Source organism: Strix uralensis, chromosome 5, assembly GCF_047716275.1.
Source record: "Strix uralensis isolate ZFMK-TIS-50842 chromosome 5, bStrUra1, whole genome shotgun sequence".
Lineage (NCBI taxonomy): Eukaryota > Metazoa > Chordata > Aves > Strigiformes > Strigidae > Strix > Strix uralensis.
This window is the reverse complement of record NC_133976.1, coordinates 33,771,921-33,796,610: the sequence shown is the minus strand read 5'-3', so window position 1 is coordinate 33,796,610 and position 24,690 is coordinate 33,771,921. Positions and strand designations below refer to the sequence as shown.

Sequence of the window (24,690 nt, the reverse complement as noted above, 5' to 3'; positions counted from 1 at the left end):
TCAAAGTGGGGACAACAGAAGGTTATTCAACCTCAGTGTCTCCTGTTCAAACAGAAACAGCTCCACGCAATGAAATAGCCACACTTGAGGAAAACACTGAAAAATCCATGGTAGCCTCATAGGCATACAGGTAGGAGTCTAATGCCTGGTGGGACTGGGAAACAGATATGCAAAGGACCACTGGGTTTCTGAGTATCCATCTAGAACTAGAGAAATGCAGGGAGTTTTGCCATTATTTCTTGACTATAACTGGATTCATCTGAGACCACTCAGAAGGCAGAGTACAATCATCCACGGCTGGAATAGCTACAGAAACATTGGGATGTTTGCCAAGAGCTGCTCCAAACGTCACTGGAGCTTGCAGGATTGACTCCAGCTCCAGTGGGAGGGAGCCCAAGGCACAGCAGTGGATCTCAGAAACAGGACTGGGATTACTCACATGTACTGTAAACTGAATGTTGTTCATCTCAGTCCAGTTGCCCATTTTATCCTAGTCCACAGGAGATAACTAGGCTAGAAGAACCAGTGGAGAAGTCTGTGATCAAAGGCAGGGTGTGAAGCCTTCACCTAAGGATAACATTTTACCCCAGGTAGAGAGGACAGAGAGTTAAACAGTTAAAGAAGATGCCTGGGAACGAAATCTGTAAGAAACTTTGTCTAGCTGGCCGTGTGAGGATTCAGCTGACTTTTAAACAGAGATTAGGAAAAAAAATATAGCTGAAAAAGTTATGAGCCATTGGATAAGGCTAAAACAAACAAAACAGGCAAAAATCAGCAGGAGAGCTCTTACACAAAAATGAAGGACTATTGCAAAAATAAATCAGAAAAGGAAACCCTGTAGCCTAGAACAGTACTTGAACTGGAAAACCTGAGAAGCTATCCCCTGTCCCAAATGCAAACATACATTGCAGCTTTGTCCTGACTCTGTATCAGGATGCAATTCCCTCCCTCCATATATGCTACACCCAGGTTCACATGGCAAAAGGAATCAAACCCGGATGCTGAGATGGAGTCATAGTACTCCTCAGTCTATCCCTGATTTGAGTGACTGGTGACCAGGTTTCCAACTACCCTGCAAAGACCACTGAGCACTTGGAGTAGTTCTGATTTGTTGAGACTCCTGAGGATACAGAGGAGAAAAGCAATACACCTGCTAAGGTAGTGGGGAGAGCTATGCTCTTAACCAATCACATTTTGAAAACTCACTATTAAGACTGGGTTTTTTAAGCCAAATCTATACACCTGATAAAGAACATATTGCTGGGTACAAGCCAAAGGAAGAGTTGGGTTTATAAGAATCAGCATTTGAAAATTTATGCCTAATTGCTTCCGCCAGTCCACATGACTTGATTCCAGCTGAAGTGGCCCAGAAACACCCAATGCAGAACTACAACAAGGTGCTCTTGCTAATATGAATCATTGATGTGCTTCTGTACAGCTTTTTGTCTGAAAAGCTCAAGTGCTGCACAAAAATTAACTAAGCCTTACAAGACACATGTGGTGTAAGACAGTTTTATTCTCTGTATGCAAACAGGGAAACTGAAGCATTCCTACTACTACTTAGAAGTACAAACAGGAAAAGAATAGCCATTATACCTATTGTGGGCTCCCTTCCTGAAGAAAGACTAAGAAATAAAATGAGAAAGTATAAACCCAATGTACAGTGTTGTCGAAAATGAGCAGGAGAAATTAAAGCATTGTTCTCCCAAAAAATCCCCAAATGAAGCTGGCCTATTCTTCACACCGCAGAGAAAAGCTAAAACAAAACAAAAAAGTACAATCTGATCTTGTAAAAAAATCAAAATCTTGCCCCTAATCTAACACAGTTTTTGTTTTAAATACACAGTAAAACCACCAGGTAGACCACTATGCTTCAAACTCTACATCCCTAGACACGGCCTTTTTTCTATCCCCAATACTTAAACTGCTTTAGTAATTAGACAGCATATTCTGACCTGTATCTTCTGTACTGGCTGAATACAACAGCTCTAGATCATAGGATCAGGGTTGGAAGGGACGTCTGGGGATGATCTGGTCCAGCCATCTCTTCCAAGCAGGCCTAGCTTCAAAGCTATATCAGTGCTAAATTATATTTTTGCTACCTAGCTAAGAAGCTACTTTTGTTCACCTACCTGCAGTTGTGGTTGCAACTCTGTGTGTAAGGTTTCAGTATGAAAGCATGGGATACTTTAAAGATAATAAGAAATATTTAAAGTATTCACTGGAAGAGATAGGATTGGAAAAGAAGGTCTGATGGATTGCTCTAGGTATTTCCCTCCAGGGTACCTGTGTGAACCTATAGGGATGCTTTTTCCCTTACTTCAAAATCACACAAAAATTTTTCATACTTCACATTTTTAAATTTTAAGCTCCTGCAACATAGGCCAAAAATTGCATTCCTCACATGAAATTCACGATAACTGTCAGCACTACTTTCTAGAGAAAAATCCTAAATATAGAACATATTTCAGAATACTTTTTTCATACAATAGGTAACCATGGAAGTTGAGGTTTTTACAGGGTTATGGTAACAACGCTGGGACTAAAGTCCCTTTTAAACTTGTTTATTGGTAGTTTACATGTTTTTTCTTGCATAAATATTTTTGAAATATTTGATAAAAGTTTGAGATATATAAATAGATATGGTAACTCTGGGACTTTCTTATGTGCTGGTTTTCCTCTTTCAACCCATTCCAGTGTCAGAGTAGACCCCATCCTCAAATTATCCCGACTTCAAATGAATGAAAAGTGCATGCAACTGAAAACTGCGAACAGTACCCAAGGGTAGAATGCAACAAAATCACAGGGGACACAAGTAGCTCCCATGGAAAGTGCAAAAAAATATTGATGGAGAATATTATAGCCCCTTCCCCAGTACTTGCATTTGCAGATTGTAATTTTTTATCTTATTTCCTACTGTTTACAGGGTCATGGGCGTATTTTTCTCCCTGACGCCAAGTCCTGTAGGTCCAAAGAGAAAACTGACTGCACTCTTTCATCAGGACTAGAGTTGGTAACCTGGACTTGCCTTATTTCTGTCCATGTCGGGAAAAATAGAGCAGGTTGTAACACTATTACAGCAGTTATGCTGGATTTGCATTGCAGACATGGCTGTAGAACGGGTAAATTACATTACTGTAGCAAACTTCCCAGGCTACCCATATGGTTAAGCAGAAACTAAGAGTTTATAGCTTAATTAGAGGCATTTGTAAGTGAGGATCAGATAAACAGATATACAACTTAAAAGAGTGCATTGGCCATAAATTCTTTCATTCCAGATTCAGATCTGCTAATATATGACTGTAAACACCTTTGACAAGGTTATTTAAAAGCCAAGCAATCTTATTTCCTATGCCTTTGGAACCTGAAGTGGGAAGAAGTAAATGACGGAAATCATAGAATGCTGCCAGCACAGTCTAAATGTATTTAGATCTTAGTGATAAGTGCTACAGAAATGCTTGAATAGGTGGCAGGACAAGGGACAAACAGCTCTACAGCAGCAGCTACAAGCAGCCCTTTTGCCATCTTTGCCCCTTTTCTTTATATTCCATTTAGAATGTATTCATGTTTTCACATTTCTACAAAACCTTGTGGGTTTTTTCTTAAATTATAGGAGACATCCAAATTCATTCTGATGGAAAAAGTGATGGAGACTTCAATGAGGTTTTACCTGTCTGTACAAGTGTCTTTGCTTTCTCTCTGAAAACTTTCATGCATATGCAATCTGGAAGTGTTTATTTTCAGACTTGGTTAAGATTTAAAAGGAAGTGTTTAGCAATGTGATGGTGGTACTACATCCAGGCTGCAAGGAAACGGGAGAACAGAGCACCCAGGGTTAGAATTGCAACTGAAACTTTTAAGGTGATAAGTAGGTTTAACACTCTTGCCTGTAATAAAGTTGTAGCCTAGGGTTGTAGTCTAAAGTTGTTTCCTGTGAGTGTTATGTTTTTATTTTTTCAGGTACGGAAAGATGATTTTGACCATGAATTCCAGATAACAAACTTACTCTGCTACCACAGGAAAAACAAATGTGCTTCAAAACATGAAGGGAAAATTGCCGTTTCCTAACCTCAAATAATTCTTTGTTTAGAGAATCAAGAGAGCCACTGCCAGACAACAGACCAAATTTCAGCTTCACATTAAGCTTTCATTGCTCCGAACACATTTGTTTCACCAAGTGGGGAGAGTTTGTGATCATTTAGAAGTCACACTGGTAAACTACCTCACCTTCCAATTTGCATCTATAGAAAAAATATAACATTAAGCTAAACATCTTCATTGTTAGTCATCCTTCTCTTTGATTTTTTCATAGAGGATTTAAACACTGCAAGACCACTACAGAGAGAACCAGGAGCTAAATTCATGTTGCTTATTAAAGGGTGTGAGGTGTGAGCAACTGAAACAAGGGCTGCAAACTCCAGTAGCTTAAACAGATACCAAAAGTGCCAATAATAATATAAGGGAAGGGATTTAAATGTATACCTGGCTACTTCAGTGTCCCTTTAATGCCTACCGCATTTGTTTTGCCATCTTATTTACATTAACACTAGGGCTGCTTTGCTTTGAGAAGTGCCCACCCGTGCCAACCCTCCCAGGAAGCTTTCCTAAGCCATGCTGGCTCCATACACCCAGAAGGTCAAGGGCAAGGGCCGATGGCGAGGGCCGATGATGGCGAGGGCCGAGGAGGGCAATGACCTCCCGCCCTGCTCTCTCCAGCGGTGCCCCAGGTGCAGACGGTGGGTGCGTGCAGCCCACAGACAATACCGTGGGCTGCAAATACAGCCGGAGCGGGCTCCATCACCCACTTTGCACAGATCAGAGGGAGAAGTTTTTAATTAGTTTTTTTCTCTCCAGCTCCCTGGGTGAGAGCCGGTGGCGAGGAGCCAGCACTCGGCCTCAGAGCTCCGTCTGACCAGGGGAAATGGAGGGGGGCGGGGGGGGGGGGGCACCTGCCCGTCCTCCGCCTGCTCCCCGGCCTTCCCCCGTCGGCGGGGGAAAAGGGGTTTTCACGGGTTTTGACGTGCCCCCCCTGAGCTTCAAACGGCAGCGGCGCCTCCCCCCGCGCCGCCGCCCCGCCCCGCCGGCTTCTCCGAGCCGCCGGCCGCCCCGGCCCAGCGGCGATTGGCGGGCGCGGCGGGCGGCAGCCAATGGGCGCGGCGGAGCGCGCATGTCGCCGTCCCGGGCGCGGGGCGGCGGAGCCCCATTAGGGCGGGGAGCGGGCGCGGGGCTCGGCCACTCGCGGCGGGGCGGTGGTGGAGGCGGCTGCCGGCGGAGGCTCCGGGCGGGTGGTCGGTCCGTCCCCTCCGCGGCGCTGCTGGAGATGCGCGTCTCCCGCCGGCGCTGACTCCGCGGGGCAGAGCCGGGTACCCGCCTCCCCCGCTGTCGACGTGACGGACCCCACCGCCGCCGCTGCTGGGGAATACGTCGCCGTGGTGGGCCGCGCCGCCGGGAGGGTAAGTGGCGGGTCCCCGGTAGGGAGGACTGACGGGTGGCCCGCGGCGGAACGCCCAGCGGGTTTGGCGGGGCGCCGGCCGCAGCTGGGACCCTGCCGCTGGCGGCGGCGGAGCCCTTCCCGCGGCATGCCGCTCTGCAGCGGGGGGCCCTGCGTCCCGCCTGGGGTCTGCATCGCCGGGGCGTGCCGGTGAGGAGCCGCCCGACCCCGGAGCCGGCACTCGTCAGCGCCGCCGGAGTAGCGCCGTCCTGCACGGAGTTGGATGGGAGCTGCGGGCTCGGGAGAGCGGGGGCGGGGGGGTCCCGCTGGGCCCCGCGGCGGCTGCCGGAGGGGGCGCGGCGCGGCGCCGGCTCGGTGCGTCCGGCGGAGCGGGCCGGGGCCGCTGGTCTGAATGAGGGTCCGGGTGCGGGAGCTCAGCTGTTGCCTGTTAGTGGGGTGACAACTGGTCTCTTCCAGGCAGCCTCCGCCTGCACCCTTACCCTTCGCGGAGTCCGGGCGCTCTCCTGCCCCGAGCGGGGCACCCGCGGAGGGGGGCGGGGGGGCGACCTGGGTCCGGCATCCCGGCGGCATCTTTCGGGCTCTCCGCTACGAGCGCCTTGTGTTTCTGGGGGTAAACCCCCCTGACAGCGGCTGAGGTGCGGCAGGGACCCAACCGAAGTGTGTGGGGGTTTTTCTTTCCTCACTGAAGAGAGCTCTGGAAGGGCGACGGAGGCTCCCTGAGCCCCCCTCTCCCAGAATATTTATTCCCACCGCGGGATTTCAGAGTCCAGCAGCCACCATTTATCATCCGGCCGGGCTGGGCTGAGTCCAGGCGCCTTCGTTGTGGTCCGAGCCTGGGGCGGACAGGAATCTGTCATTGTACCCCAGCGGGGTAGCCGAGGAAAGCAAAATAAAGCACCCGCCGGTACCAGTGTTTCTAAATGCTATCAACTGGAGAGCCAGGAAACGCAGCGGGGGATGTTTTACAAGCTCTCTGAGAAATGTTTATACAGAGGATTTAAAGGTTAACAATGCATATTCCCTACATGCGAAAACCTAAAAGGTGGCAAAAATAAACGGCTGGCCTTACTGCCGGCGAAGTTCCCCGTTTTCGCTGTTCAGTTGGTAACCGAGGTCTTTAAACTGCAGGTTTTGCATGGCAAACTCAGAGCGACTACTGAGATTTCCTAGTAGGATGTGCTTTTTCCCCTTTAGTTATTATTATTTCTAGGAGGAATTATTGTTATTACTTCTCTACATCACAGGTATATCACAGTGGCCAGGTTTTCATCCCAAAATGTCAGCAGGGCAGAGTGAGCTTGGAATGGGAACGAAGGGGAGAGGAGAGCAGTTATTCTGGCTGCAGTGACAGATTCTTCCATTTCCCACTGCAGAGCCCCGGATGAGCTGGGCTGGTGCAGTTCTGCCGACAACACGGTTAATTGTGTCCTGTAAATCAAGGTCCACGGAGCTGCTCTCTTTCTGTATAACAAAAGGTTTTGTAATGAGTAAGCCCAGATCAGTCATATAAAAATTTTAACATCAACTGGGCAAGGTGTGCGTGTGGGGACCTTGCAGGGTTAATAGCTAAACTATTAAGATTGAAGTCAGATGTGGGTAAAAGCAACAGGAGAGTCTGGCTTTTCCTAATATCCTGTAGTATGATAACTCTGAAGAAGGTAATTGTTTAAAAAAAAAAATCTGTTTCAATTTAAGATTTATTAAGCAAGAAGAACCTTACGTAAACATCAGAATCCTTTTCTTGTTTGGAAAGGCAAGAAATGGCTAGAAATGTCAGCTGAACTGAAAAGTGAAAGACTACAAACTATGCATGGATTTTCATGCATATGTGCAAGAATGTTATTAATCTCATTTTCAACTAGCTTACTCTACATCTTGGGGGGACCGGGGCATTTAACTCAAGCTTTTGGCAAAAAGTCTTCTGTGGTTTGTTCTTTCTAACATTTAATAACATGTTTAGAATACAGGAATAGGAGATAGCAAGTGTCTTCCAAAGGAGAAATCGAGGGGGTGGGAGGGGGAAGCCAGGTTTTACTTACATATATAATAAGTCAGGAATGTAAATTTGTATATAAGGAGGAGATCTGAAGAATGAGTTGGCACACTAATGACCTGGCTTTTCAGAACTTCAAGAGTTTGGTCTGTCTCCCCCTATGGTTATAATAAGAGATTAAATGCATTTGGCATATTTAATTAATTAGCATATGAAAATCAGATGGCTTTTACTTTGTCATTGTTTTCCTGTGAAACTTTTCTATGCTAATGAACGTCATTTTACAGAGTAATTTAAATGGCTTTGGTTCATATTATGTCCTTGCAGATTGCTTTGACCCTTTCTAATGCTGCAGCCTTTGTATCCTAGCCTAAAAGTCCTTTCCCTTTGTAATATGGATCTTGCATAATATATTGTCAACGGCTGCTATACACAGCTTTTAACAGGGCAGGCTGAGAGTTGCACTTAAATTTAAAGCCTCTATTTACTTGGATGCTATGTCTTGTGCATTCCAGAGTTAATCGTATGTGTAGTGGTGAAGTCCATTTAAAATAAATGAACAAGCTGGGTTTTGTTTCTGTTTTCTACCACTACCTTATCCTAAAGTAAAGAGATCCCTGCTGTTGGGGTATAAAAACATGCTCTGAAACATTACTTTTTTTTTTTTACAACTACAAAGCATCGTTTGTGTTTCTGAGAAAACTGTTGTATGATATAATATTGCATTAAGAATACTTGATTGTGGGATGGGTGCATAATGACCAAGTGGCTTATATCAATATTCAGTTTACCCCCTTGTACTAAGACTTAAGCTTCAGTTTGGCCACCACTGTTTTCTGCTTATGCTGTTTAAACAGAGGTAAACTTGAGGTTAGCGCTAGCCTTAGTATATGCTTGGTGTAAACCATGCATGCTTAGGTCCTGCTCCTGGAAGTGTTTACAGAAATGAGTAGCTTTTATTTGTGTGCTTAAATTGTTTGGATTAGGAGTTGTATAATGGGAAGAACCAGCTTGGAAGGATACAGAATGGCTATTGCTCATCTTTTTCCCCTCCCACCTTATGACTGAAGAATGATGGGAAGAAACATGTTTTGCAAGTAATAGCACACTGAAGTCGTGGCGCTTCTGGCAGAAATTCCCAGATAGAGTATTAGATCACAATTTGCCAAAACTACGCATTTTTTGCAGAAACAGCTCTGGCTGCTGGTTCATTGTCAAAGGATATTTCTGAAGAAAATTTCACAAGTGGTCCATAAACTCTTCTTCTTTGTATTTTGCTTGTTTATATTGTGCACTAAATATGTTACGGTTTTTTAGCAAAACTGAATGAACGAATGACTTCTCAGCACAAACTGACAGTACTTCTCAAGCATGTTCTTGTGCAAGGAGACTCTTAAATGTACAAAATTAAGTGCTCAGATACAAGAGGTATGAGCCAATACAAGCATTTTTAATATTTTTTTAAATATCTGTAAATGACAGCTTTTTGCTAGTTTGCCTTTTCTTGGAGCTCTGCCTGGAAGGCGAAGGCTAACTCCTTAAAAGTTCGTAAATATAACCATAAGATTGGTGAGTTGCTTTTCAAGATAATTTTGAACCTATCAAGCTCAGTGTTTTGCTAGCTAGCAAACCTGAGGTAGACAGTCTCTCAGGCAGGCCTTTCATTTCCAGTGGATTACACATCAACAAAAGCTGGAACTGTGTTATTTCAGTTGTTCTGTACCAAAGTCATGTACTCCTGTCTAAGGTTTGTGTTTGAAACATTGATTTATAGCACCTGATAGCTCTTGCTGTTCTGCCTTGTGTGCTTCTCCTTCATTTTCCTTCTTCCCCCCCCTCCCCCTTACTCCCTTGCTCTCTAGTTCTACCGAGCTGGCAATAAAGTGATAAGAGCATTATGGAGTGTGCTTGTAGGTTTATATCTGTAACAGTTTTATTCAGTTGCTCCTCTTTTATCTAAGCACAGATACCACAGCTTGCAATTACGGTCTTTGACTTCAGTAACAATTCTGTTTTTTTGAAATGTTTCCAGTTACACACAATATTGGCTTCGTGGAGCAGCTGCATGCCAAAAAAGCATTTCCAACTGCCATCCAAATAATGAAATATGATGGCTTTACTTTTATTTAAAATAAATTTTGTTTCCTGTGATGTTTTCATAACCACCTTTTCGAGCTTGTTGCCTTCTAATCTTGCATCAAGTAGCCCCAGTCTTCTATTACATGATTTCAGAACTAGAGTTCTCCAACGGCAACATGCCAAATCCATGTCTTATGTTTGTGTTAATGTGGTGTATACAAAAACTGACTTCTCAGTGGATTTGATCACTGATTCATATAATTGCAACTGGCATGATTAAAAATCTGCATGTCAATATCATGATGCTTATAATAAAACAGATTTCTTTTTTAAGCAGGGTGATGTTAGTATCTTAAATTTTCTTAAAGGGAGTATTCATTGTCCAAACATCCTAATTTCTGAAGGTGTTTGAGTGTGTTAAAAAGAAAATAAGAACATAGAACATAGTGCTCAAGGCCAGGTTGGATGGGGCTTTGAGCAACCTGATCTAGTGGGAGATGTCCCTTCCCATGACAGGGAGGTTGGAACTAGATGATCTTTAAGGTCCCTTCCAACCCAAACTGTTCTGTGATTCTGTGGTAGATGCAGTTGTGAATATAGCAATGTAGGCTGCAGATCACACTGCGTGGTGGGACTCTTGCATCCTCTTGTTCTGTAGGAAGGCTGCATCTTCTCTCACCAGTCTTAAACACTGAAATGTAAATTACATGTTAAGAATTGTGCAATTGAATCTTTAAACAGATTCTGCTATACTGCTTCTCACAGCGCACTTCTGTATTCCTGTGTACCTCACTGGAGCAATGTAAACCACCTCTGACACAAGTGCTGTAATTGTTCAGCTTTACCCGTTTTACCCTCCCCTAATCTCTTCATTAACAAAGTACTCCTGTGACAGAGATAGTGCTAGCTCAGCAAGAGGCTCCACCGAGGCACACAGGCACTCTTGCTCAACCCGTTGAGCACATGGGCTAGTCGGACACTGCCCTCACCCATGGCCTATTTCTGTAGCACCACAAATGCACAATAACCATGGCACAAATTGAAAGCCACCTTGCACTTTGAAGGGTGGATCAACCTGTCTAACCACAGTAAAAGCTAACTTGTTTTCAAGTATGTTAAAAATTAGTGCATGATTAGTGAAGATTTTTTTTAAAGATCTCTTTTTGTAATCAAATGTTTTTGTTAACCACCCAGAAGTTTAAAAGTGTTTATGTAAAAAAATTGCATGTGTTTTGTGCATACTTCAGGACTACTATATTTTTGCTTTGGCCTCCTTGCAGGAATTGGTATTTTCATAAAAAAATGAAAGCTTTGCATGCTGAGATGACTATTCAAAGTGTGAAAATTTATGTACTTTAATTTTATGAAGGCATTGAAGAGATGTCTGAACCTAGTGTATTTGCATCAATATATACAGACTGATAAATGAATTATGCTACGTCTGAACCTCACTGGTGAATTGCAGATGTCTTTTGTAAAAGTATACATATGGCTTTTTGAGACCTTTGAATTGTTTTCTCATGCTTTGCTCATCAAAGATCATATGGATGACTTCCTTGTAAGAGGGTTTTTTCCAGTCACATTTGCAAAGCATGGTGGATCTGTGTGATGATACTGAGTTCCCATTCATCCTAGGACTGAAATGAGTTTGTTTTGTGAGTATGGAATATGGGAATAAGATACACAGAGGATATGTTCATATTTAACAAAATTAATAGTATAAAGCAGGTGCAAAGGAACTTAAAAGCCTAAACAGCTTGGCAGGCCAATAGCCAATGAATGCCTTTCTTAGAGTACTGCCAAACATGGAGAAAGCAGACCAGGCTCTCATCTGCACTGAGGTACTGGAAAAGTATGTAATTTCCAGCCTGGTAAGGATGTTGTTACCCAGGATGCAGCTTTGTTCAGTCTTCTCAGCAGCTCAGTACAGGTTTGGATTTCAGCAGGTATCTACTAGGAGGTACCACTACTATTGAGGAGAAAGGTGAGCTGCCTAAGAAAGCAAGCAGTTGTGTTATGGCAACTCTTCTCTGCAGCCAGCTTCCAGAGTGTGGGTCCTCTTTTGCAGGGCACTGGCCTCCCCACTGGGGTGAGGCTGGAGAGAGCATCTGGATGGTAAGAGGGAGCCCTACTTACCTGCTGGTGTGTTCAGGTGTGAGCTGCTAAAAAGCTGAGGAAGCAGTTGCAGCAAAGGATGCTGCCGAGTAGGATAGTGAGCTGAATTGTTGAATTAGCTGTTTGTGAATCCAGTAAACGTCAAGCTTTAACCCCTGACCTTTCATACAGACAATCTGCTTGGACAATCTCTGCAGGGGATTTCAAGCGGTGCAACCACTGTATTTCAGTGGTCCAGGTGAATAGCCCATTTCTTTCTCAATATGTGATTTTCCAGTCATATAAAACTGTTGATTTCATGCAAGAACAGCTCTTATGGTTTAGAGTAGCTGTTAATATACTGAACTTGAGCAATCACAGGTATTTGAACTGAAGTGACCACAGTGACAATCAGGCATGTTTCATTGCAGCAGATTTATTGCTTCTCAGATTTCCTTGCAAAATCTTCCCTGACATTCAGAGCTCTTTTGTCTTCTTGTGGCAGATTCACATTTTAGGCTGTAATTTTGGTAGGTTAGATCCTAATGTCTCCCTGTCTGTCTTATACTGTAGCTGTTTATAAACCTTTTTGATCTATTAATTGATGTCTTACTAGCCTGGAGCTGATGCTGTAAAGAGGTACTGATACGATGATGACTTTGTGATATAGTAGCACAAGGGTATACTTGGTGGCCTTACTTTAGGAATTGAGGTTATACTAGGCTCCTGTTCATTTAAGGCTTCTCTCTTTACTTTGTGTAAGCTAGTGTTCGATATCTAAATACTAAGTCCAAAACACTCAAACTTGGATATTCAAGGGCATATGTGTTTGTTTTTGGGTCTCCTTCCACCTTTCCGTGGCCTCTGGAAGGAGACTAATGCTTTGAAAGAACAGGTCTCATGAAAATCAGCAGGTTTATCTTGAATTATGCAACATTTTTTCCACAGGTTAGAAGTCATCCTCCTTTGTGCAATTCTGTGTATTTACCTTCTTCCTGCTTTGTCATGTACTAAATCAGCCAATATATAATGCAGTTGTGAGAACAAAATCTAGACTTGTTTTTAAAAGGAAACTGCTGGCACGTCTACCTACCGGGGTGCAGGGGGGAGACTTAAAAAACAGTATGTGAGCTGCGACACCGGTTGTGCACATAAGTGAAGGTGGGGAAAAAGCATTTCCAAACAGGCAGTTACAGTAATATTCTGTCAGTGTTGGACTCTGAATGAGTCAATCTTGCATTACTATGGTATATAAACCTGATATAAAAATGAAATAAGTCTGTATTCCCTCTGTAAAAATACTCAAGCTATTTTCATTGCACTGTCACTTAGTTGTGCTGGTACAGCTTGAGCGGGGATGTAGAGACAGTTTGAAAACGTTTGTGTGTTTTCTTGGTTTTTGTTTTAAGTGAACTTCCCAAATCAGTACAGACTGGTACAATGACTGTGTTAGTGTAGAGAATTGCTCACTGGGATGGTGAAAGAGGAGATTCCTAACCATGTGCTGCTACCCAAAAAGAGACCATAAAGCTGTAGTTTCTGTTGTGCCATAGGTCCAAACCATGAAGTAGTTTTGTCACCTATAAATTATCTAGAACTTTTGTCTGACATGAGTTCCAGTCACAAGTGTTGCTCTTTGTAGCTACTGTAATATTAGTTGTCTTGGATGATCCTGAAGGATTTTGGAAGATACCTATTTGAGCTTGGGTGTGAGTGATGGATAGGCACCATTTCTAGTGGTGCAAATAGTTCAGACCTCCCCTCGTCCCACTCTTCAGTTTCCAGGAACAAAAAGTCTGTCCCCTTTGCAAAGAAAATGGTCTGCTCCTCATTTTATAGACTAACTGTAGAAAAATATAAATCAAAGAAAATGCAGTATTTATTTTTAAAATTTTATTTTAAAGCCAATTTAATTACTGGGTTTCTGACTTCTTAATACCAATCCCAAGTCTTAAAAAAAAAAACCTGGATAAGCTGCAAGTTCACCACCACCACCCCCAGCTAGAGCCTCTTTGCCTGCTTTTGCTTGTGTACTCTATCGGTTTCACAGTTCATATACTCGTGGTTTTTTTTAAAATCTCCCCCTGCACTCTGGTGGGAAACATGTCTGCTGTTTCCTTTCAAACACACAAGGCTTGATTCTCCTCTCACAATGGCATAAATTGTGAAGAACTCCACTTGAAATCAATGGAAGTAAAGACATGTAAAATGGGGTGAGAGAAGAGCCCAGCCTCTGGTTTCTATTTTTAAGTGAGTCTGGTTAACCTAAAATTGTTCAGTGTGCCACTGTGACTTTAGTTTGTAGATATCACTTGCTATGCTTGTTTCTCTTCATACATAATGTTTCATTTTCATATATAATACATTACAGCTAGTGCCCCTAATCATGATGCACATTTCTTTGATTTAATACCTCAGTACTACTACATCAATTTTGGTAGCTAATAAGCAATATGTATGGTAAAGTACTTACCTTACTAGGGTCAGATCTTACAAAAAGTCTGGGGTGTAGCTGTATTCCTGTGCAAGTCCTGAAGGAAAGAAGGCTGGATTGGCTCTATCCATACAACTTAAACTTTGTAGTTTTCTATTGCTTTAGTTCTAATCTGTGAATCTTGTTCCTTGTTATCCAGGTTCAAGATACTAATTCTACATAAACAAAACTTTCTCAGTTATTGTTTTTCCTGTGCTTGTAAAGTGTTTGGCTCCATTCTTATGTTTTGTACATACTCAAGAACTTTAACTTCAAACTTTCTCTGAACAGCTAAGTACTTGGCAATAAACCTGGAATATCCACACACAATTTCTGCCACTACCTAAGTTTTGGTGGTTGCTCACATTTGTTTATTTTTTGGCAATGGATTATGGTCTTTAATTACCATTAGTAGTCAAATAACTGAACGAGATTATACAGCAGTGCTGTAAAAACTGTTCATGCTAGCTATGATCTGTACATATGTGGATATCTTTGAAAACAGTCACCTCATTCATTAACCAACAGTCTCCAACTTTACCACTATTTAGTTTTTGAAATTAATGCAGCATTCTCTACCTAACTGAAACGTTGCTTTGACTGCCTCTTTTTATAGTTTAAAAAAATAACATGAAATAGTTGACTCTTGTAATGTATTCTAACTTGGAGTAGATCTGTTGGCTTATTTGAATTTTTGTTTTCTGCTTGAGTAGCAAATCACGGGTGTCCGTAAGGGAGTCTCTTTAAACTTGAAGAATGTGGTAGGCTTAGTTATCACTTAAAATTTATCTCTAACTTGATTATGACGAGAGTGAAAACTTTGTGGTATTTAGTCTCTTGCGCTGTTCAGTCTTTGAGCTTCCCCCTTCAATTTTAATCCCCCATCCCCCAAAAATGTCAAGAGGTTGCTTAGCTAGTATGTGGTAGCCTTATGTATCAGTGAAATATCAGGGACAGAAGATAGCACAGAAGGTTGCTGTGCTGCACAGAGTTGTAGTGTTGCAGACCTCCATCTTCAGTGTGGCTTCCCAGCCACAGAGATGATGCACAACCAGCTTCTGACCTCTCGACTACAGCTATTAATTCCAATAGCAAGTTCTCTGTTGCCCCTGCTAGGTTTTGCATTACTTACCATGTGAAAAATGAAGCATTTTAGATAGCTGATTTATCATAGTGGATTGATTGTAGCTTTAACTGTGGCTTTTCTGAAGTATAGTTGTCCAACAGTGAAGTAGCATTGATGATGGAGACTAAACCAACGTGTGGTGTTCACTGCTGCTGCAAACTGTCGTGATGGTGTGCTGTAGTGCTTGCCTATAGCTGATGTGAAGAGTGCTGGGGGCAGAGAAGCGTGTATGATAGGGATACATATGCTTGTCAATCAAATAAGCTCTTCTCAGCTGGAAGCTGGATGCTTCTCAGCTTTATTCTGGTAGCGCAGTCCTTGTGGAGTAAGGAACTGACAGCCTTCCAGATGCAGAGATGTGCAGGCAGTCTTCCTGGTGGCAGGTTTTACTCATTTTTAATTTGATGGCTTTGAGACTCGTTCTGTCATACCATTTTTGGAGCATTTTTAAGCTCTTCTGAGAGTTACTATTGTGGAGGCTTCAACACATGTCTAGAAGAGAAACTACTTCTGGTAGTATTTTAAAAGCATAAGGTCTGGTGTGTAAAAGTCATTTTTGGGTACAAGAGAAACAAAAAGGTGCTGTGGCCAGAGTATGAGAATCTCTGGGAAAATTAGTCTCTAATGCAAATTGGTATATACAGCAAGCTTGAACGTCTAAAAACTTTACCAAGCAATATGAAGCAGCTTATCAGTTTCATGAGCGGAGCAGCTTCCATTGAAAAAGATATGGGAATAGAAGAGCATGCTTTGGGCTCTTTATTAGTTGTGGTGGTTGACAACTAGTCAAAGACTTGTGTAATGAGGTTGGTGACTAAAGTCTCTGAAGAGACTTAAGTTTGGCTTTCTGCCTGTTGTGAAACTGATGATGTAACACTTGACATCAGGAAATGGAGATGTATTTGGAGATCCAGAGCTTGAACTTGTGTATAGTTTTGAGGAGTTGTCACCAGAAAAATGCAGGCCTGATGGTGCAACACTTCTGCAAGACACAAATCTGTTTTGAAAGTAGCAATAAACCCAAGGTAAATCCTAGGAAGCAGTCCTTCTAGTAAATAATTCCAGAGGTATTTGCTTGCAGTCTTGATTTGTATGTGGGTATCTTAAAAACTATGACTCGTGAATAGGTCACTATGTACCTACTCCGGATATCTCCAAAGTCTAGCTTTTTCTCACACAAATGCTGACAACAGGCTTCTGATAAATGCTGGGCACCCATGTCTTCTGTGGCAGTAAGCAAAAATGTATGGGATCAGGAGTGTGAATAGATTACTCCTGAGTAATCCTTCTGTTTAGTTACAGGTCCACGTCATGGTGTACACTGTAAGAAAGTGTTTAAAACTCTTTAAGAATATGCATGTGTTAAGGAAAAAAGGGGAGGGAGGGAAGTAAAGCAATGTTTAAAATAATACCAGCAAGCTCTAAGTTTTTATCTTTGTCCTGTTTAAGAAAGGTAAAAATTATTAAAAATTGGTATGCTGTGAAAGGGTGCATAGAAAAGATGTATTTGATACCCTTCCAAAATTACTATTTAAAGACCATTTTGTAATGTTGATGTCTAACAGCATTCTGGTAGCCTTAGTTTTCTTTCCTGTGAAACAGTTCCAGCCCTCACCTACAAATTATTTTGTTCTGTAATACTTTATGGAATAAATATCAGGAGGACACATTGCAAAACAATTATCTCTAAATTTCTTACCAAAGAATGCATGCAGCTTGGTACAGCTATGAATTTGACCCTTAAGAAAAACATCTCTGAAGACATATGAGCCTGTGTGCACACACTGCACCTGTACACAATAGATACACACCGAGCATGCTTCTATAAGAAAGCCTGAGATCCCCATCTCCAGTCTCCAAAACTGAAGCGTTTCTGTAGCTATTGGGCTAGCACTGAAAGGTGTGTTACCAGCATGGAGGGCAGAGCATACCTGACTGAGAAGGTGTAGGTGGATCTCAAGTCAGTGTTGTGCTGGCTGTCTGCAGGAGAAATGCTTGGGAACAGCCACCTTGAAACTGCATAGATGAAAAATATGCATAATTAATGATAGTCCTGGACATCTTCACTTAAATACTGAAACATGGGGCTTGAGCTCTAACTACATTTTTTGTAAAGAAAACCAGACTAGTGTGAGTGCTGGCTTTGGCTGGGATAGTTAATTTTCTTCATAGTAGCTAGTATGGGGCTGTGTTTTGGATTTGTGCTGGAAACAGTGTTGATAACACAGGGATGTTTTAGTTATTGCTGAGCAGCGCTTGGACAGAGCCAAGGCCTTTTCTGCCTCTCACCCCACCTCACCAGTGAGTAGGCTGGGGGTGCACAAGGAGTTGGGAGGGGACACAGCCAGGACAGCTGACCCCAACTGACCAAAGGGACATTCCATACCGTATGGCGTCATGCTCAGCGTGTAAAGCTGGGGGAAGAAGGAGGAAGGGAGGGGGCATTCAGAGTGATGTCATTTGTCTTCCCCAGTAACCGTTACATGTGCTGGAGCCCTGCTTTCCTGGAGATGGCTGAACACCTGCCTGCCGATGGGAAGTGCTAAATTAATTCCTTGTTTTGCTTTGCTTGTATGTGTGGCTTTTACTTTCCCTATTAAACTGTCTTTATCTCGACCTATGAGCTTTCTGACTTTTACCCTTTCGATCCTTTCCCCCATCTTATGGGGTGGGAAGTGAGGGACTGGCTGTGGAGCGCTTAGCTGCTGGCCGGGGTTGAACCACGACTGTGTGACTGTGCCTGCCTGGGCTCTCTTATGACTCCGGAGAAGTCACCAGGCTTCCCTGGCTGAGGCGGGGTGTTGCAGTGGGGAGGGGAGCAGCCAGGTCTGGTCAGGCAAACACCACATTACAGGCTCCAAGGTGGCAGAAGATGTCCTGCTTGGCTGGTGGGGTATGGAAGGCTCGCAGCCTGTGGCGGTAGGACTCTGGCCGCTATTAATTTCCAGTGGGGGCCTCACTGGAAGTCCAGGTGGAAGAACGCCACGTGCTCTCGTCTCCTCACCTGGGAGAGGTGCGATGGAGTTGCCGCCGCGGAGTTGGTGTGTCTTGAGATGGCGGCTTAATTTAGAGCTGAACGGCGGGTCGGCGACTGCCGGAGAGCTCGTTCCCGCCGCCACCTCAGCCTGGGGGAGGGGGGGGGCGGCCCCGCTCCGGACGGGGGTGCGGCTCGCGCCGCCTCACCGCTCCCGGCGCCGCGGCCGGGAACAAGCGGCTGCGGCAGGAGCGGAGCGGCGGCTGCTCCCGCTAGGTGGCGGCGGTGGGCTGGCGGCGAGCCCCGCTCCCGGCGGAGACTGGCGGGGGGTGTCGGAGACCGTGCTGCGTCCGAGGAAATGAGATCGCTCGTGCTGTTTTTTCAGGGTACTTTGTGGCACTCGAAGCATTTCTGCCCGACTATTTCAAGGCTGAACTTTGGGACGCTTAAGACTTGTTCGCTGTGACACTGAGAGGAAAATAAGAGTGTGCTTTGTAATTTCCCTCAAATTATTCTAATTCTACTTGAAATGAGTGAAATAAATGGATTTGAAGGACAGACAGCAACCTTCCAGTGGAAAAAAGCAGAGGACTTGCTATTTTTTCCGTTCCTCTGATTGCTGTGTATCTGTGTTAATTTGCACAAAATTGTACTGAAACCCGAAGGAGAAGGGAACAAGCTTGAAAGTGTGCTCAAAGGTATGTTTAAATGTACATCTTTTGGGGTGACATCTCACTTCAATTTTTTTTTTTTGTTGGGGGAAGATGGATGTGGCTTTGTAGGTAGAGTTGGAGAATGTGAAGGGACAGGAAGCCATCAGCCTCGGGTTGCCCCAGCTGACCAGAGGGGTATGGCAGGAGCTCAGCAGGCTGTGGCACCTGTGCCTGGGGAGTGAGCTGTTTCTCACCAGGCTTTTGTTCCCCAGAAGACCCTCTGGCAGGATGAGGACATGTTTTGTCTGTTGTTGTGATGGCAGCTCCATGAGGGTGTAAACCGTCCAGTGTGTAGATGGAGGCAGGAGCCTAATAACAGCTGCTCCGCAAACACAGGAGACAACAGAAGAAAACCAAGCATCATGATGCCTTTCAGTCCCTTTCAAGGCCCCTGGTAAGCTGCCTAAACTAGTTTAACCAGGCCCTGAGACAGCAGAGGGAGGAAGAAATGGATTCTGCTGAATAGCCAAAGGAGTGCTTCCTTATCACCCTCATTCCTGGGGAGCTTTTGCGCTGAAGTGAGCCTGTCGTGAAGGTATGGGAGTGAGATAGGCCTGCCTGAGACTGCAGGAGAAATGCGTTTTGTTAATAATTATGAGGAGGCCATTTGGGGTCAGTAACTATTGGTCCTTCTTTTGAAGGAAGGATGGGCAGGTGCTAAATTCAGGCCTGAGGAGTAATCCTGCTTGGGATGCAGGCAGCTACAGGTTCCCTCTAATGGCCTTGGAAGGAGAAGGGGCACCTCCGGAGATCACTGAGACTTCAGGTGGGTTGTGCCTTCTGATGACAGTGTCTCTTTCCATGGATGCAGGGTGGCTCTCACAAGGGAAGGAAGCAGCTCACCTGGCAAACAAGAGAAGGGGTGACAGCCTGTGCAGCCTGCAGCCAGAACATTTGTGGGTCAAAGTCGTTGAGCATTGAACCCCAAACTGTGTGCATGGTGAACTCCTCCACCTGGATTAAACCGGTCTAACTGCAAGAATTACACCTGGGACAAATATTAAGTATTCAGAAAATCTTCTGCAGAAAAGAAATGGGGAAGAATTGCTGGCACTGCAGAACTCGAGCATCTGGCCAACTTGACCAAAATATTGTTTAAAAATAAAAATTTTAGGTATACGGCTTGAGAGTTTTTAGCTAAATCCTTGTGAGCGTTATCCTGCTAGTGTGAAAAGAGTTACTAGCTTTGTAGACTTTCTGATGGGGCTGTGAGACAGAGGTGCTAATAATGAATCACCTGAGTGGCAGGCATTGAGGCCATTCCCAAATAGACCAGAAGGGTTTTTTTATCTTCTACAAATACTGGTTAGTGCTACACCAAACAAGACCTGTCTCCTTTTGTACCCTTCTTCCCACAAGAAAAAGAAAACATTCTTTTGGGGTGGTTTTTTTGTTCCTTGATTTCAATCTTGGGAAAGGAAACCCTCAGTGGTAAATAATTAGGTTAGGAACTAGCAGGATGGGCTTAAATGAAAGTGCCTCCTTCAGCGATTCCTCTCCCTTCTTAGTTGTACAATGGACTTTCTCAACGCTGCTTCCTGGTATTCATCCAAGTCCTCCAGCCCTGAATACCTGTAAACAATTAACATTCTCCCACATGGCACACAAACCCTTGGTCAGTGTTTAACAGGGTACTTGTGTGTGGCAGCAGTTTAACCACCTCAAGGAATCCTTCTGTCCTCCTTCTGCACTTTTCTTCTATGTTCTTTCCTCCCAGTTGTTTGTTGCTGATGTATTCAATTGATATACAGCTATTTCTATGTGATGCTACTGTCTCCTCTGTCCTAAGAAGCTATAATTGCACCAAAATACCAGTTTTTAACTGCATATCTCTAGTAGTTCCTGTCTAATGTTGTTTGCACTTGCTTATTGGTTTGTTATAGGAATAAGGTGCTGGTGGGAACATGGTGTTCTGCGCTCTCATATTGGAAAGAATGAAGTGATTCCTGGGCCTCCTGTAAGGTTTCTTTTATTGTTGTTGTCACCCTGTTCTGGGTTTGAACAGAGTATGTTGCTAGTTGCCTCTTGACTGGGCAAAACCACAATGTAGTGATTCTGTGATTGTGTAGTGACGTGGAAGCAAGAGCTACTCTGAAATGTACATTATCTAGTATGTAGCATGGCCATTGGGTGACAGGGAGTTAGACTTGTGGTGCTGAACATGTTATAAGGTATTAAAATGGATGTGTAATAAGGCTCTCAAAAGTTTGTTTCTGACTCGCAGGGCTTACTGGTGTAGGATATGTACAAATGAGCACAGTCTGGGAAGTACTTATTAGCCAGTGGCAAAGGGTAAGTAAAAACAAATCACTGTCTCCCCCAGCTGAATAGTAAAAATGGTCAACTCCTATGCGCTTCTAGAAAATGGGAGGTCTCTTAAGTGACAGCTTTCTTCGAGTGAAGCGTTGCTCAGCCCTGGTGCTGGTTTTATTGTGCAATCATGAAGCATCAAAATTGCCATAGGGAAGTGCTCAGTCCTCCAGTATTTTAAAAAGGAAACCAAGCCCCAAGGTTTTGAATATTATTCCATTAGCATTCAGTTCTAATCAGATGATGCACAGCTTCAAATACACCTGAATGATAAGTTTAAAAAAAGAACTGTTTTAAATGTAGGAAGTAATATAAACAACGTAGTTGCATCTGAGATGCCAGTCCTTTGAATATCAGCAGCAGTTAGAGCACTTCAGGATTCAGTATGTAATGATAAAGTGTGTAATGCCTGTGATCATCTTGGTCTTGAGCAACCTGCTCAAGAAACCGACTTCAAGGATCAAAGTTGCCCACATTTCACACCAAAAGAGTGTGTATAACAAATAGCTAGAAATAATTTTGCCCAGTAATGAGTATGACTGACAAATAGAGACCTTCAGAACAAGGGAGGAATGGAACTGGCCCTTACTTTTTAAAGTTTTTTTTTTCTTATACTGACTAAGGTTTCTTAACAAATGCACTTTACGTTTCAAAGTACAGATACTTTTATTTGGAACTTAATACATAATGTTTGGAACCAATACTTAAGTCTTACTGCAAGTGCTAACTCAATGTTTTGTCTGACCATTTCTTACTCATTACAAAGGTAGTAGATTGAATTGATAAGGCATAACCCTGAAGGGGCTTCCTGTACATGATCTTCAGTGTCTTTAAAATTCTTTTCTTATCACATTGTAATCATGTCTGGCAGCATGACACATGCCTTTGGGGATGGCAGACTGTGGTCATGTGGGATTTTTGTCTTTAAGTTTTCTAGCATAAATTTTGGGAAGCTTATATTGATTAGTTAACACTTCTTTTGCCTCCGAGTGGATAGCATGCTGTCTGTACCCTGACAAGTAGAGCGTAGTACAGGAATACAAAAAATTGGCAATGCAGGCAACAGCGTGCAGTTGATATGCCATAGTTCAATGTTTGTGCTGTGACCAGAGCAAGCTAAGATTGGACAGGATTGTCAGCTCAAGGAAAGCGTAGTGATAAGTGTTATTCTCATCTCAGTGTTGCTTCTATCTTAAAAAGTCTCTTTAAAAGGTAGACAGCTCTTCCCCTTCACTGAAGCTTGCACTAAATGTCAAAGATGTTTCTTCAAATAAGACAAAATACATTGAAAAATAAGGACAGGAAGGTTTTGTTTCTTCTGTAAGCTCAAGTAAGTTCACTAGAGGGCCGACATTACATGGATGATTACTGCTGATTGCTGTCTCCACACAGCACCTCTTTGCTTCATAAAACCATTTTTTAATGAAAACCTAAAATATCCCGTCCCTTTCTGTAGAATGTATATCTCTGTGCCACTGGCTGTCTTTTTTTTTTTAATAGGACTGAATTAATTTGATGGACCTAGCTTGTGAGCACCTTCAGTAAAGCTACCGTATGGTGCATCAGGGCAACATGTGGACAAAACGCTTCACAGAAGTATGTAGTACTGCTGAGAAACCTAACTCATAAACCAAAGCAAAGATCTAAAACACTGAAAAAAGCCATCTTCTGTAGCATTTCCAGCTCTAAAGTTCTTAACTCTCCTAAGCCCATGTTTCATGAAGGCAACTCTTGGGCAAATTACCTTGTATAACAATAAACAAACTTAACTTGGGACTACTACTGGCAACATCTTTGAAAGCTTCTCCCTTAAGACCAAATCCATCTTTAATCAAACATCTGTACCCTAACAAAGGCAAAAAATGTCACTTCAAAAAATCCATTGGTTTTTTTGAAGTGTTTGTACTTCATTTTTAAGCTGCATCTGTTCATCTGACTTGCTTTTGTCTTGTTCTGTAAAATGTTACTGTACTATTGCTATGGAATACCTTAAATTATTGGCATAGAGTGACATCTGGCAAGTATTGATTACTTTGGCAGATTTACACAAGATTGTTTATTCCACCAAAAGCACATTTTTCCATCTGTACATAAAAAAAAAAATCCATTAAAGAATTGAAGAATTTCAAGTGTGAATGTGCTTCCCCCCTGTCCTTTTTTCTTATCAGTAGAGTCTGTCAGGAGGACATTTAGAAAATTAAACTTAGAACATAACTAGTCTCATTTCCATCTAAAGTATTGTATATGTTCTTTCCTGCTACTGGTTAACTTGGTCCAGACTTGGGTTTACTCTTCTGCCACTAAAGGACTTGAGTCCTTGATGATTACAGTGGTGGTTACAGAAGGAAAATGGTACTCATGGGATCATAGTAACATATGCAAGAGGTAAAGAGGTTGAGAATCTGGAGTAATTACCTTATCTACTTTTCAAACAGTTCCTCCTTTTATTTGAATAGAAACAAGCTTATAGTGACCCAATACAGCTGATAATGAAATGGCAGTATAGCTCTGACCTGAGTGGGAGTTGTACACTTCAAAGGGTAACTGAACTAGGGTGTTGTACTCATCAGGAAACAAAGTTATTGTGTAAGCAGTGCTTGTACATCTATGACCCCTAGTTTGCTTAAACGAGCAAATACAAAGGACATCATGCTCAAAATGTTGCAGATTCATTTTAATGGAGGGAACAGTTCTGTAGTGCTTCAAGTGTGTTCTTGCCAAACTGAAGCAGCCACTATGCTGGATGGGGGAGTTTGATCACAATTGTAAAACATCAGTCTTCACATCCATGGATTGTTGGAAAACTCAGTTTTGGATCCTTAGACTTATTTTATCATTTGCATTTATTTGTCAGGTCAAACCAGATACAAATCCTGTGTGAGAGCTGGCATAGTTACTCACTGTGTTCCCCACAGGAGAATGTACAGGATCTTTTGTAGAATCATTCTGCTTAGAAACAACCTCAGGAGATCATTTGATCTAACCTTCTCTCAAAGCAGGGTTGACTGCCCTTCATCAATGCAGCATTTGGATTTCTGCAGCACACAGAAGGTCTCTCAGGAAATAAGCCAATGTTTCTAAGAATTGTGTCTTCATAAATTAGGATGTCTTTAATAAATCATGTTCCCACTGGAAGAATGACGATAATAGAAAAATCAAACTTTTCTTCCCTACAGAATAACTGTACAGTTATTCTTTGAGGGTGCAGTACTGCATCACGATTGGTTACAAAGAGTATGTTGACCTGTTTGTATGGCTTCCTTCATTTGTGGATGCCTGGTTGCTGAAGTAGCTGGTTGCATGATTGTCTAAGTGGCACTTAAGTAACAATATCTTCCAGTGCTGCTAGGAAGTGATTAAGATTCAATTACTAAGTTGGTTTTCTATTTAAACAGGTTCTAAAATACTAATTTAGAAGCTGTGTTCATGAAATACAGGGCTTGTTGCTGTCTAGAGACATGCCACAAGGGATGGAC

General features: G+C 43.0%; 1 protein-coding gene across 2 annotated transcripts in view; it reads left to right on the top strand.

Annotated features, from left to right (window-relative positions):
• The first annotated feature begins 5,220 nt into the window (after nucleotides 1–5,220).
• The window catches only part of PRICKLE1 (prickle planar cell polarity protein 1), a 65,822-nt gene continuing 46,352 nt past the window's right edge, over nucleotides 5,221–24,690 (top strand). The window contains exon 1 of one of the 2 annotated variants that reach the window (XM_074870393.1): nucleotides 5,221–5,453. The gene's annotated coding sequence lies outside the window, so the exon portion shown is untranslated. Of the gene's footprint in view, nucleotides 5,454–19,545; nucleotides 19,671–24,690 lie in introns of those variants that run through there. The other variant, XM_074870394.1, reaches the window with a different exon arrangement.